At 45.1% G+C, this 13,292-nt stretch overlaps 1 protein-coding gene across 2 annotated transcripts in view; it reads right to left on the bottom strand.

Annotated features, from left to right (window-relative positions):
- Positions 1-13,292, bottom strand: part of LOC118213622 (5-hydroxytryptamine receptor 1F-like) — a 61,177-nt gene that overhangs the window by 40,240 nt on the left and 7,645 nt on the right. Inside the window, exon 1 of one of the 2 annotated variants that reach the window (XM_035392622.1) lies at positions 9,496-9,584. The exons of the other annotated variant lie outside the window; for it this stretch is intronic. The gene's annotated coding sequence lies outside the window, so the exon portion shown is untranslated. Of the gene's footprint in view, positions 1-9,495; positions 9,585-13,292 lie in introns of those variants that run through there. 2 annotated transcript variants of the gene reach the window in all.

Genomic DNA, 13,292 nt, shown 5'->3' with positions numbered 1-13,292 from the left:
TCATTTTGTTCACTTCAGATGCTCATAAAACAGACAAACCAACCATTACCTGATCCAGCGTATAAAGCAGGAAGAGACAGTGGGAGGGGCTCTGGGCAGCTCCATTTTGCATGAAGGACACTGATATGATTGGGGGAAACACCATAAAGTGTGGAAAAGAGCACACTGGAACCAAACTGACCCAAAACAACGGGAGAGCAAGCGGCTGTATTCCACACGTTCAGTGAGGCATGAGAGTTCTGGAACATCAATAACAACGACGAGCGCCATGAACACGAGCTGTCCTCTGAACCCTGCCATCAGCCATTCAGGGCACAACCTGTCATGTGATCCACGTCTCCTGTCAGAGTGAGCAGAGAGAATCGGCCCGCTTCTCATCGCCCTGGTTACCGTCACTTGGCGACCGCATCCCTTTCATCAGCTGCACATGGCAGGCTCTTTTTGATGTGGCTTGCAGCCTGTTTGAAACAGACCTGCCACACTTTGATCTGCTGTGACATCATAAAAGGAGGTGAGTGGGATGCTGTAAATTGGGTATTTTTGGTTGAAGCCAATCCTGGTTTAATGAAAAATGATCTCCATTTCCATCCTCTGCTTGTGCAGCAGACAGCCAGACTGATATTATGAGACTGCAGCAGACAGCCAGACTGATATTATGAGACTGCATGCATGCTGAGGTTCCCCACAACAGGATCAGAAAGCAAATAAAGTCAAACTGCAGATATAAAAATAATACATATGAAGTTATTTTATAGAAGCATGTGCATATGCATACACTCTATATGTATGTGTGTGAAAGTATGTAGTTATATACGCCACAATAGTTCACATGACTAATATTTACAATATTAAAAAATTCTACATATGATACCAGTTGTGTACACTTATTCCTTACAAAGTGGAATATTAAGTTGAGTAACTGAAAAACAATTTTATGATTTTATGTCAGTTGCAATATTTCTGCAAAAATTATCTTCAAAGATAAATTAATTTTAATTTAAAATGCAGAAGAGCATTTAAGAATGAATGTTTCTAATGTACAACAGGGCAGATGTACATTTTATCACCAAAATCACGCCATCACTGTTCAGGTGTCTCTTTACTTTCTTGTGCTTCTACAGCTTCTGAGCCTACAGATAAGCAGAACTGTAAAATAATTGATGTACAGATATTTTAATCCAAAATTATTCATTTTATGCAAGAATTAACATCAAATATTGTAATGTTGTGCCCATTGTTGCAATTCATTCAGGCACAGTTCCCCAGATTCCCTCATGATTCACAAACACGCTTTCCATCCTTAATTTGTGCTTAAACCAAACTGCGTTACCAGTTCCTCTGATGTTCCTGCACCAGCAGGTCATTCTGTAGAGTACGCTGCTGTTTAGTCAGCGGAGAGCAGGCTACTGGTAATCACAGGAGAGGGGTGTGCATTGTGCACACACACACACACACGCATGCACGCACGCATGCACACACACACGCACGCATACTGAATTTGTTTGGCATGTCTAAAGTCTATATTTTCAACATCCAATTATCACCTTTCTCGTTTATTCCACTACTTCATCACAAAGTTTTTTTTTCACCATTAGGGGCAGTTTCCATCGTATCCAAACAGGAAATTACCAGAAATGTGCTATAATCCTAGTCAATGAACAACTGTACCTGCAAGTTGTAGTCCTTTCATAGAGAAGCTTACTGGTTATGCACTGAAAGATTTGAACATGTACCAAGATATTAAAGCAAAACAATGATCTTGAGAGGTATATTGAAAGCAAGCTGGGCAGGTAATGGGAAAAGGAAATGGGACAGTCTGAACAAAATCAGTTTTCAAAAAAGTTATGAAATCAAGCAAAGGTGAAACGCCTCAGGTGAATATGCAAACTACTTCCTTCATATTCACGAGGAAACCCTTTATCCCGGCAGTGTCAGCAAATGTTTTTTTTTCACTAAATTGACTTATTGTCATGATTTCCATCTTCACCAGAACACTTTCTATACTGCACAGGCATCATCTGGATTATGAGGAAAAACACCTAATTTCTGACAAGGACAGAAAATCGATTCTCATTCAAATCAGATCAGTTTCCTCGGCATAATGGTGTTGGCAGTCAGCAGGAAGAAAAAAAGTAAATAAATGAATGAATGAATGAAAAGTTGCCACACCCTGCCAAAAGCGATTTGAACATTTCCCTTTATGATGCTGGCCAAAGTTTGCCCGGGAGTCTGTCAACCGTCTTCGTCTTCAAAGCAGTCAAATTTTGCGGAGGAGAGGATGACACAAGTGTTCCGCTCTAGGGACACGCCTGCCTCTGATCAAGGGTACCCCGGTTCTGAAGGGACGCGCGAGAGCACGCATGTCTGCTCTGATGTGTACACGCTTATCTCACAGCAGCACATGGTGGCCCAGGCCTGCTTCTCGCTTTTCCTGCCACGCTGTAAAGCATCTTTATGACAGTTTTCTGTATAAAGTGCAATAAAAAAAAAAATGTAAAAATCGATTACATTTGTTTCTATTTCCATCCAAGTCTGGTTAATGAGGGGTGCCTGACACATTGCTTATTAAGGCCATGAAAAAATATTTTTCCTTCTGAGGAACACATTTTGAATGTTCTTTTTTCTGTTTCTTACACTTTTTTGTTTGTTCAAGTAACAGGCAAACTCACAGTAATATAAGATAACACTTCCTTACATGTGATAATTAGCATGAAGGACATGCTATGGAGCACACAGATGGAACCAAAGGGTATTTAATACAATTTTAGGTGTCCAAAACCTCTTTGATAACTCCACCACATTTTCTAATCAAAAACAGAAGCAGTGTGAAATATAACAGGGACAAGACACTGCTGCCATATCACATTAAGGGCTTTCCCCTCCCAACCAGTCTTTCCTGTAGGTGTGGCTTCAGAACACTGTCTGTACCAGGGGCAAGTAGGCAGGGGCAAGCAGGCAGGTGAGGACATGCAGGGGCAAGCAGGCAGGGGAGGACATGCAGGGGCAAGTAGGCAGGGGAGGACATGTAGGGGCAGGCAGGCAGGCAGGCCTGCGGCAGGCCGCCTGCCCTGAGTCACATGACTTCACCCTGTCACATGACTTCACTCATTCCAGTACACAGGTAAAATTAACACATCATGCTTAGAGGTGGCCCGGAAAAACTGATGGAAAAGTAAAAAACTCCTCCATCTTTGTGGGTGTACCTTCTCACAGAAGGACATACTCCTAAATTATCTAACATTTCATTCTGTTTTAAAGCTCAAGCCACAAATCAAATGCAAACAATTCAATTAGTAATTTCTTGGCAATATTCTCCCTGTAGTCCCTGCACTATTTTTGCCAACACAACAAATACAATGAATCTGTATCAAAATATAATATCTTTACTATCATGTTAATAAAAACACAGACATTGGGTTATACCAGTATTTAGACTCAGGGTAGGCAAGGACGGTCCATTTTGTTTCTGTAGCCTTAATTCACTTCTGCATGACCTTACATTTTTACCAAATCCATTTATAAACTCATTAATGACAGATATTTTGTTTCCCAAAGTGAAATGTTTGATGTGACAAACGCAAGAGTGAATAAGAACTGGAGAACTGAGTTAATTAGCTAATTGAACTGTAGTAGGCCTAATTGGTGGAAACACTAACCAGCACACACACAAGCCTTCCATATATGGACTTGGCCACACCAGCTTTAGACCAACCAGAGATGACCTTCCTTCTGTCTTCTCCACCTCTGAGCAACACAGGGTATTTCTGGCAATATATAAAAGTGCCTTCATGCATATTCATGAGGAGGTGTGTCCAAGGGCATAGCCATTGGCACAGTATTGTCCTTGGTCATGTCTCTTTAATAAATATTCATGATGCATCAAATCAGACCATCAGCTTCATCTCCAGGTGGGGCCAGACAGAATTTGTGGTTCTACTTTGAGAATTAGTAAAAAATAAACCAGTAATTCCATCAGATTTCCACATGCCAATAAGAGAATCCCTGTCAAGCACGAGGCAGCACTTCAAAAGTTTCATTCCAGCTGAGCACAGCCTTTAGAGAGGATTAGCAACTCATTTTTTTTTACTCTGCATCCACTCAAGAGGACTCAAGTCAGAAACGTCAATCGACCTTTCCAAACCCACATAACATGGGATTTTGTCAAAGGAGGCCAGACTAAAACCGAAGGTAGATGGGCAAAAACATCTTGAAGATGGTGGGGTGAGATTTGCACCTGGTATACAGGAACACGAGTAACAATAGAGTGCATTATCACTTAGTGCATTATCACTACTACATTTCCACTTCCTAATGATTCACTGTAGAGCTCTACACACACAGGGGCTCTGACAGTCTCTCACAGTGAGGATACAGCACAGTCTCTGTGTAGTATACTGGTTAGTACTGTGTAGTATACTGGTTAGTACTGTGTAGTATACTGGTTAGTGCTGTGTAGTATACTGGTTAGTGCTGTTTAGTATACTGGTTATGCCTGTTTAGCATACTGGTTAGGGCTGTGTAGTATACTGGTTAGTGCTGTGTAGTATACAGGTTAGGGCTCTGTAGTATACTGGTTACAGTCTACTGGATACGGAACTGTCTCTCACAGTGAGGATACAGCACAGTTTCTCACAGTGAGGATACAGCACAGTTTCTCACAGTGAGGATACAGCACAGCCTCTCACAGTGAGGATACAGCACAGCCTCTCACAGTGAGGATACAGCACAGTCTCTCACAGTGAGGATACAGCACAGCCTCTCACAGTGAGGATACAGCACAGCCTCTCACAGTGAGGATACAGCACAGCCTCTCACAGTGAGGATACGGCACAGTTTCTCACAGTGAGGATACGGCACAGCCTCTCACAGTGAGGATACAGCACAGCCTCCCACAGTGAGGATACAGCACAGCCTCTCACAGTGAGGATACAACACAGCCTCTCACAGTGAGGATACAGCACAGTTTCTCACAGTGAGGATACAGCACAGCCTCTCACAGTGAGGATACAGCACAGTCTCTCACAGTGAGGATACAGCACAGTCTCTCACAGTGAGAGACAGAAAAATAGTGTCATAATTATATCCTGGCATTTATCCAGAGCAATTTAGACAGATTAAAGTTTTGCATACTGAACATCTGGATATGTGCTGAAGTCGCTGGTGAAGTGCTTCTGCTAAAGGGTACAACAGCAGAATCCCACTTCCACTACACAGCCCTAACAAGTATACTATACAGCACTAACCAGTACACTACACAGCCCTAACAAGTATACTACACAGCACTAACAAGTATATTACACAGCACTAACCAGTATACTACACAGCACTAACCAGAGCACTACACAGCCATAAAAAGTATATTACACAGCCCTAACAAGTATACTACACAGTACTAACCAGTATACTACACAGCACTGACCAGTGTACTACACAGCCCTAACAAGTATATTACACAGCACTAACCAGTATAGTACACAGCCCTAACAAGTATACTACACAGCCCTAACCAGTGTACTGCACAGCCCTAACCAGTGTACCACACAGCAGTAACCAGTACACTACACAGCCCTAGCCAGTGTACTGCAGAGTACTACTCCTCAAACTATCTGAATACACACGTCCAGCGAGATCTGCATGAAGCTGTCCGCTTGGCTTGTATACTGCACCTGCTTGCTATGACATCACCATCCAATTAGAAAACTGGCAGCATGAGCACAGTTTAGATTTCAGTGGGGTGGGGTGGGGTCTGTCGCACCCCTACCCCCCCTTCCCCCACGTACCTAAATGTGCACACTGCACACAGCCCATTTCACTGCTGGCCTGCCTGCCCCCCCCCCCCGCCGCCCCCCTTCCCCCGCCTACCTAAATGTGCACACTGCACACAGCCCATTTCACTGCTGGCCTGCCTGCCCCCCCCTTCCCCCACGTACCTAAATGTGCACACTGCACACAGCCCTTTTCACTGCTGGCCTGCCTTCTCTTATTCTATAACTGCGAGCTAGCTGATTGGCTGGGAGAAAGAGTAACCAAAACAATCACAAATTCATTGTTTTCAAAGCTTTGTTGCTTTTGAAGGTAATCATTTAGAATAAGCTGTTTGACTTCATTGTAATTCAGATTTTTTTATTGCTAAATTTACAGCTAAATTTACATTTGTGAATAATATTTGCCTATGGAGAACAATAATATTGTTCTTCCTCTCTGTAAGTATTCATAGAAAAAAATCACAGCTGGAGTAAATTATTTTTATCTTAAAAAAAAAAAGACGGGTTACTTTCATGAACCAATAAGTATCAACCCAACCCAAAACAAATGCACAGCAGTTTCAGAATAATCACAGAAAGAGCCATTTGTATCAATTTCCCCCAATTTCACAGTCACAGCGCAACTGTCAAACTCAAGCACACTCTGCAGTGACGACCGGAGGCGTGTCTAAAGCAATTTCAGTTATCTTCGTCATCTTCATCATCTTCATGACTAAATCGCAGCTGCACCTGCAGCACAGTGGTAAACAGGGCTTTTTTAAAGAGGAATACATTATCTGCGGGTGTAGGGAGCGTTTTATTTCCCCTCAAGAAACTGGCAGCTCCACCGCGTGGGACATACCTGTCGGAGAAATGCAGTTCTGCACCTGAAACTCATGTTACAGATGCATTAAGATTAATGCAGTTCTGTACCTGAAACTCAGGTTACATGCGCATTCAGATTAATGCAGTTCTGCACCTGAAACTCAGGTTACATGCGCATTCAGATTAATGCAGTTCTGCACCTGAAACTCAGGTTACATGCGCATTCAGATTAATGCAGTTCTGCACCTGAAACTCAGGTTACAGATGCATTCAGATTAATGCAGTTCTGCACCTGAAACTGAGGTTACATGCGCATTAAGATTAATGCAGTTCTGCACCTGAAACTGAGGTTACATGCGCATTAAGATTAATGCAGTTCTGCACCTGAAACTCAGGTTACAGACGCATTAAGATTAATGCAGTTCTGCACCTGAAACTCAGGTTACAGACACATTAAGACTAACGTGCAGAAGTGCTGCCTCCTGTTCACCCGTTTAAGCTTTTGGGGGTGCTGGGAATAATGGTGGGTCCTCCTGTTCACCCGTTTAAGCTTTTGGGGGTGCTGGAATAATTGATTCTGTTGCACCCTTGAACAAAATACTTAACCTGAGCTGCTTCAGTGCAATGCCCGCTGTGTAAATGGGCTGTGTGTGTGTAAATGGGCTGTGTGTGTGTAAATTAGCTGTATGTGTAAATGGGCTGTATGTAACAGCAGCTGTGTAAGCAGCTCCAGATCAAGCATGACCTTCTGATCCGTGACCCCGTGACCTCTAACTCCCCCAGCGTTCCCCATCTGACCAGAGCAGAACACTCATGAGCAGGACGGACTTCAAACATGTAAATGTAACCAGCAGGTAAAGCTACTTATACCACAGAGCACCAGATACAGGAGCTTATGCTACAGAGCACCAGGTAAAGGTGCTTATGTCACAGAGCACCAGATACAGGTGCTTATGCTACAGAGCACCAGATACAGGTACTTATACCACAGAGCACCAGGTAAAGGTGCTTATGTCACAGAGCACCAGGTAAAGGTGCGTATGTCACAGAGCACCAGATACAGGTGCTTATGCTACAGAGCACCAGATACAGGTGCTTATACCACAGAGCACCAGATACAGGAGCTTATGCTACAGAGCACCAGGTAAAGGTGCTTATGTCACAGAGCACCAGATACAGGTGCTTATGCTACAGAGCACCAGGTAAAGCTACTTATACCACAGAGCACCAGATACAGGTGCTTATGCTACAGAGCACCAGATACAGGTGCTTATGACACAGAGCACGAGATACAGGTGCTTATGTCACAGAGCACCAGATACAGGTGCTTATGCTACAGAGCACCAGATACAGGTGCTTATACCACAGAGCACCAGATACAGGAGCTTATGCTACAGAGCACCAGGTAAAGGTGCTTATGTCACAGAGCACCAGATACAGGTGCTTATGCTACAGAGCACCAGGTAAAGCTACTTATACCACAGAGCACCAGATACAGGTGCTTATGCTACAGAGCACCAGATACAGGTGCTTATGACACAGAGCACGAGATACAGGTGCTTATGTCACAGAGCACCAGATACAGGTGCTTATGTCACAGAGCACCAGATACAGGTGCTTATGCCACAGAGCACCAGATACAGGTGCTTATGCCACAGAGCACCAGATACAGGAGCTTATGTCACAGAGCACCAGATACAGGAGCTTATGCCACAGATTAAAGAGCCTTCAGCCCTGCCAGGTCTGGATAAATCAGCTCATTTATTTACAAAATGCTTCAGAGAATGAGAAGAAACTTGTGGTTTAAGAGTGTCTTTGCATCACCGTCAGGGTGACTGTTATATCTACAACCTACGGCCTACGGCCTGTAATCCATCTGCATTTGAAACATAGCTGCTCCAGTTTGGAAAGGAATTTATGAAAGCTATAATAGCACAGGTGAGTGCATCATGGTTCTTTCTTAAGGACAGACAGGGCTTTTGTCGTGTGCTACAGAGATCCACATCCCCTGTTATCTGACATTTTTTCCAGATTGTTAGTGTCGACAGAATCCCACAGCCTCAGTTTCAAATATGTATGTTTCCATTTTCCATTCCAAATATAGCAGCCAGAGAAACAGTCTGTTTGTCCTCATCACCTAAACTGCCTGCGACATCATCAGCTGCTGCTGGCAGGAGCAGAGATAATCCTGGGTCATCAGGAAGGCATCTCCAGGGGCTGGACTGGCAACAAAAAGCACACCCTTTTCAAAGCAGTAATCTTTTCTCTTTTTTTGTTTGGGGGGGGGGGGGGGGGGTGCAAACATGGCATATCTGCAACCTACTTTCAGAGAGCTTCCCCATCCACCTGCTGTTTAAGATACCTTTGAAATGCAGAGGAGTAAGTGAGCAGAATAGAGCAGTTTTGTGATAACTAGGATCAAGGACACATCTGCCATTTTTGATGTGATAAAGATGTTTCGGAAGAGAGATTTCTCCCAGCAAATACAGTTAAATACTGCCTCCAGTGCATATAATCATATTGAAACAATCAGATCAGAGGGGTAGGTTAATTTGCATAATTCCGCATAAACAATGTACTTCTGAATTGAATCTGAAAGAGTTATTACATTGGTAAAGCCTTTTCAATAATACTGACTTACTGTCTTTATACAGTCACAGACAGTAATAACGGTATTATTCTTGCAGTCTCTATCACACATTGACCTTGTGAATAACCTGCCATCCCAGGAATGCTGGGCAGTTCTCCTGAGCTTACATGCATCCTTTTAACACAGCAGTTTCATATTAAGCGACTGAAACACAGCACTGTGACCACGACATGCTAACAAAAGCTCAGCCGCTCTTAAGGACATTGTACCAGAAAGAGGGAGTGACTCCAGATAAACCGCTTACACACAGACAGCCAGTATTTTCACATCGCCTACCTTCATTTGGGCCTCGACTGATCCTGGGGCCTTTTCTTCCTTCTCAGCCGCGCACCTGAAGGCCATTAGTCAGGTACGCTCAAACTCGCTAAGGGAAGTCAGCTGGTGAGACCTGCCCTGTCTAACGTGCATGTGTGTGTGCGCGCACATGCATGCATGCGTGTGTGCGCGTGTGTGTGTGCGCACGCTCAAACTCGCTAAGGGAAGTCAGCTGGTGAGACCTGCCCTGTCTAACGTGCATGTGTGTGTGTGCGTGCGTGCGTGCGTGTGTGTGCGCGCTCAAACTCGCTAAGGGAAGTCAGCTGGTGAGACCTGCCCTGTCTAACGTGCATGTGTGTGTGCGCGCACGTGCATGCATGCGTGTGTGTGTGCGCACGCTCAAACTCGCTAAGGGAAGTCAGCTGGTGAGACCTGCCCTGTCTAACGTGCATGTGTGTGTGTGCGTGCGTGCGTGCGTGTGTGTGCGCGCTCAAACTCGCTAAGGGAAGTCAGCTGGTGAGACCTGCCCTGTCTAACGTGCATGTGTGTGTGTGCGTGCATGCATGCATGCGTGTGTGCGCGTGTGTGTGTGCGCACGCTCAAACTCGCTAAGGGAAGTCAGCTGGTGAGACCTGCCCTGTCTAACGTGCATGTGTGTGTGTGCGTGCGCGCGTGCATGCGTGTGTGCGCGCGCTCAAACTCGCTAAGGGGAGTCAGCTGATGAGACCTGCCCTGTCTAACGTGCATGTGTGTGCGCGCGTGCGTGCGTGTGTGTGCGCGCTCAAACTCGCTAAGGGGAGTCAGCTGATGAGACCTGCCCTGTCTAACGTGCATGTGTGTGTGCGTGCGTGCGTGCATGCGTGCGTGCATGCGTGTGTGCGCATGCGTGCGTGCATGCATGTGTGCGCGTGTGTGTGCGCGCGCTCAAACTCGCTAAGGGAAGTCAGCAGATGAGGTGACCTGCCCTGTCTAACGCAACACAGCTGAGCAGCAGTCTAATGGTAGCCTCCATACAGCACATACACACACACACACGCACTCGCACACATGCACACAAGCACACACACGTGCATGCGCGCACACACACGCACACGTGCACACACATGCACACACACGCACACACACACACGGTGCACTAAGCCTTGTTAAATACATCACTCAACTAAAAGACAGGCTCGGACATCTGTAGGCCTGTTTCCCTGCAATTTCGGAATATTTTTCCTTCATGGCCAGAATCTTCCAGCAGCCAGACCCAGCAGAGACGCTAATCATAGCTCTCAATCTATTCTGGCTCGTCATTCGCAGGCCTGTCTGTACAAGTACCCAATAAAAAAGCTGCTGCATTAATCGCTAATTAGATCATTAATGCATTTGGGACACCAGTCCAAGGCCCCGGGAGGTCAGAGCCTTTGCACAGCACATAGTCTTTCATTACGGATCAGTTCAATGCTATGTAAAAAATAAAAAATAAAAGTTGTTTAAGTCGCTCTGGATAAGAGCGTCTGCTAAATGGCTGTAATGTAATGCAATGTAATGAGAGTTCTTCCCCATAAACATATGTTAAGTAAAGAAGTAGCCTACAAGGGGAACTTCAATGTGTAGTAGAATTCAATCACTGGTGCTCTTTGGAAACAGGGGATAAAGTTCATCAAAGGCGCTCGCGTGGGATAAAAGCCTTTACTCCTGAGCAGGAACACCAGGCTGAGGGTTAGAGTTAAAAGCCTTTACTCCTGAGCAGGAACACCAGGCTGAGGAGGTCCAGCCCCAGCACCCTGGCCATCAGCGGGATCTTAAGCTCCTGCCCACAGAACTAAGGGTTTTTAAATCCATGCCAGCGCTTCAGAATTTAAATTTTTTTCATACCTTAATTTATGTTTAAGTTATTAGATTGGATATATGCAGATTGGATGTGATTGGATAATACAAATAACAAGAGGACCAGCAGCAACTCATCCAGGGGGAAGAGCCAGAGAAGTGTTTCCCCAAGGAAGGTCAGGGGGCTGGAGCACACTGAAAATAATGAGACACCACAAGGGGATGGAGGGATGGAATGAATGAATGAATGAATGAATGAACGAACAAATATTTTTCCGCTTGTGCCTCTTCAGTGGTACAGACTTGTTCCAGCAGCTCTCTGAACCAGGATGATAGGAGCCTGACTGAAAGCACTGCTAACTGGGTTTAGCTGCTTGAAGATGTGGAGATGGTGATGCCAACGCAACTCTGAGGGGAGATCTTTCCTCCTCACCTCTGAGGGGAGATCTCTCCTCTCCTCCCCAACTCTGAGCGGAGATCTCTCCTCTCCTCCCCAACTCTCAGGGGAGATCTCTCCTCCCCACCTTCACCCGTTCACCCCTAGCGCTTCTCTCTCACATATTAGGGTCACTGTGAAAAACGGACTCTATCATAATGTCTAGGTAATCGGCATGACCATCTTTCCACCAGACAGCAGTTGTGACAGTGCCTTTACTGTCTATGCAACGGAACGGGAGACTGATATGTTCATCTTGGACACAAACTCAGATATTTGAGGTATTCAGTAAGTTAGTGGATTGTCACATGGATTATGCAAGTGCAAGTAGAGCTGTCATTCCAGAGGACCTTTCCTCCACATGGCCTTTGGCCTCAATCATAATGGAAAAGGATTATGGGTGATGGGTTTTTACAGAAAGGAAGTGAAGCTCTAAGTTCTGATAACTGTCAGTGTCTCCCCTGGGATTCTTTCCAGCAGCAGAGCGTGGGTTTCACCAGGTTCTCAGGTTTATGGAGCCACTCAATGTTACTCACTCACACACACACACGCACACACACACAAACAGACACGCACACACAAACACACGCATGCACACATACACTCACACAAACATACGCTCACACACAAACACGCACACGCACAAATGCACACACACACACAAACACGCACACACACGCACGCACACACAAACACGCATGCACATACAAACAAAAACGCACACACAAACACACTCACACACAAACACATACACACATACACACACACACACATACACACACACACACACAGCTGATTCGCCGATGTTTGTGCCAGCATCTCTTTCAGGAGTACCATACAGCCAGTCGCCCATCAGTCATTCACACGCGTTTAGCACTCAGTATGTACGCGATGGGACGGCACACACCATAACAGACTCCCATAATGCTCCCTGAAATAACCAACAACGACTGAAGAGGTTATTACAGGTTATTACACATTACACCTTACGTATTACAGGCTGACTTAAAAGCGGAAGCAAATGACTGCATTTCAAGTTTCATACCTGAATACGAACAATATGGCAAAAGATTAATGTTCTGCTGATATTAGCATCGAAGAAAAAACATTTTGCTAAATAATGTCAGCCACAGCTTTGTTTCATAAGTTATTCTGAGCCAACATTTGCCTCCAAGCACAGCTCAAAATTATTAGTTTTTTTTAGCAGAAGCTCCAGACATCGAGCCGAATTGCTGTACTGCTGCTGCCTCTGTGTAGGGGAAACACTGTGCTCCTGAACACTATGCTACTGAACACTGTGCTCCTCAGCACTGCACTACTGAACTCTGTGCTACAGAACACCGTACTACTCAACACAATGCTACAGAACACTGTGTTCCTGAACACGGCACTACAGAACACTGTGCTACTCAACACTGTGCTCCTGAACACTGTGCTACTGAATACTGCACTACAGAACACTGTGCTCCTCAGCACTGCACTACTGAACACTGTGCTACAGAACACCGTCCTACTCAACACAGTACTACAGAACACTGTGCTCCTGAACATGGCACTACAGAACACT

This window comes from Anguilla anguilla, chromosome 15 (assembly GCF_013347855.1).
Source record: "Anguilla anguilla isolate fAngAng1 chromosome 15, fAngAng1.pri, whole genome shotgun sequence".
Lineage (NCBI taxonomy): Eukaryota > Metazoa > Chordata > Actinopteri > Anguilliformes > Anguillidae > Anguilla > Anguilla anguilla.
Note: the sequence above shows the minus strand (reverse complement) of the source record. Positions and strands in the feature narration are given on the sequence as shown.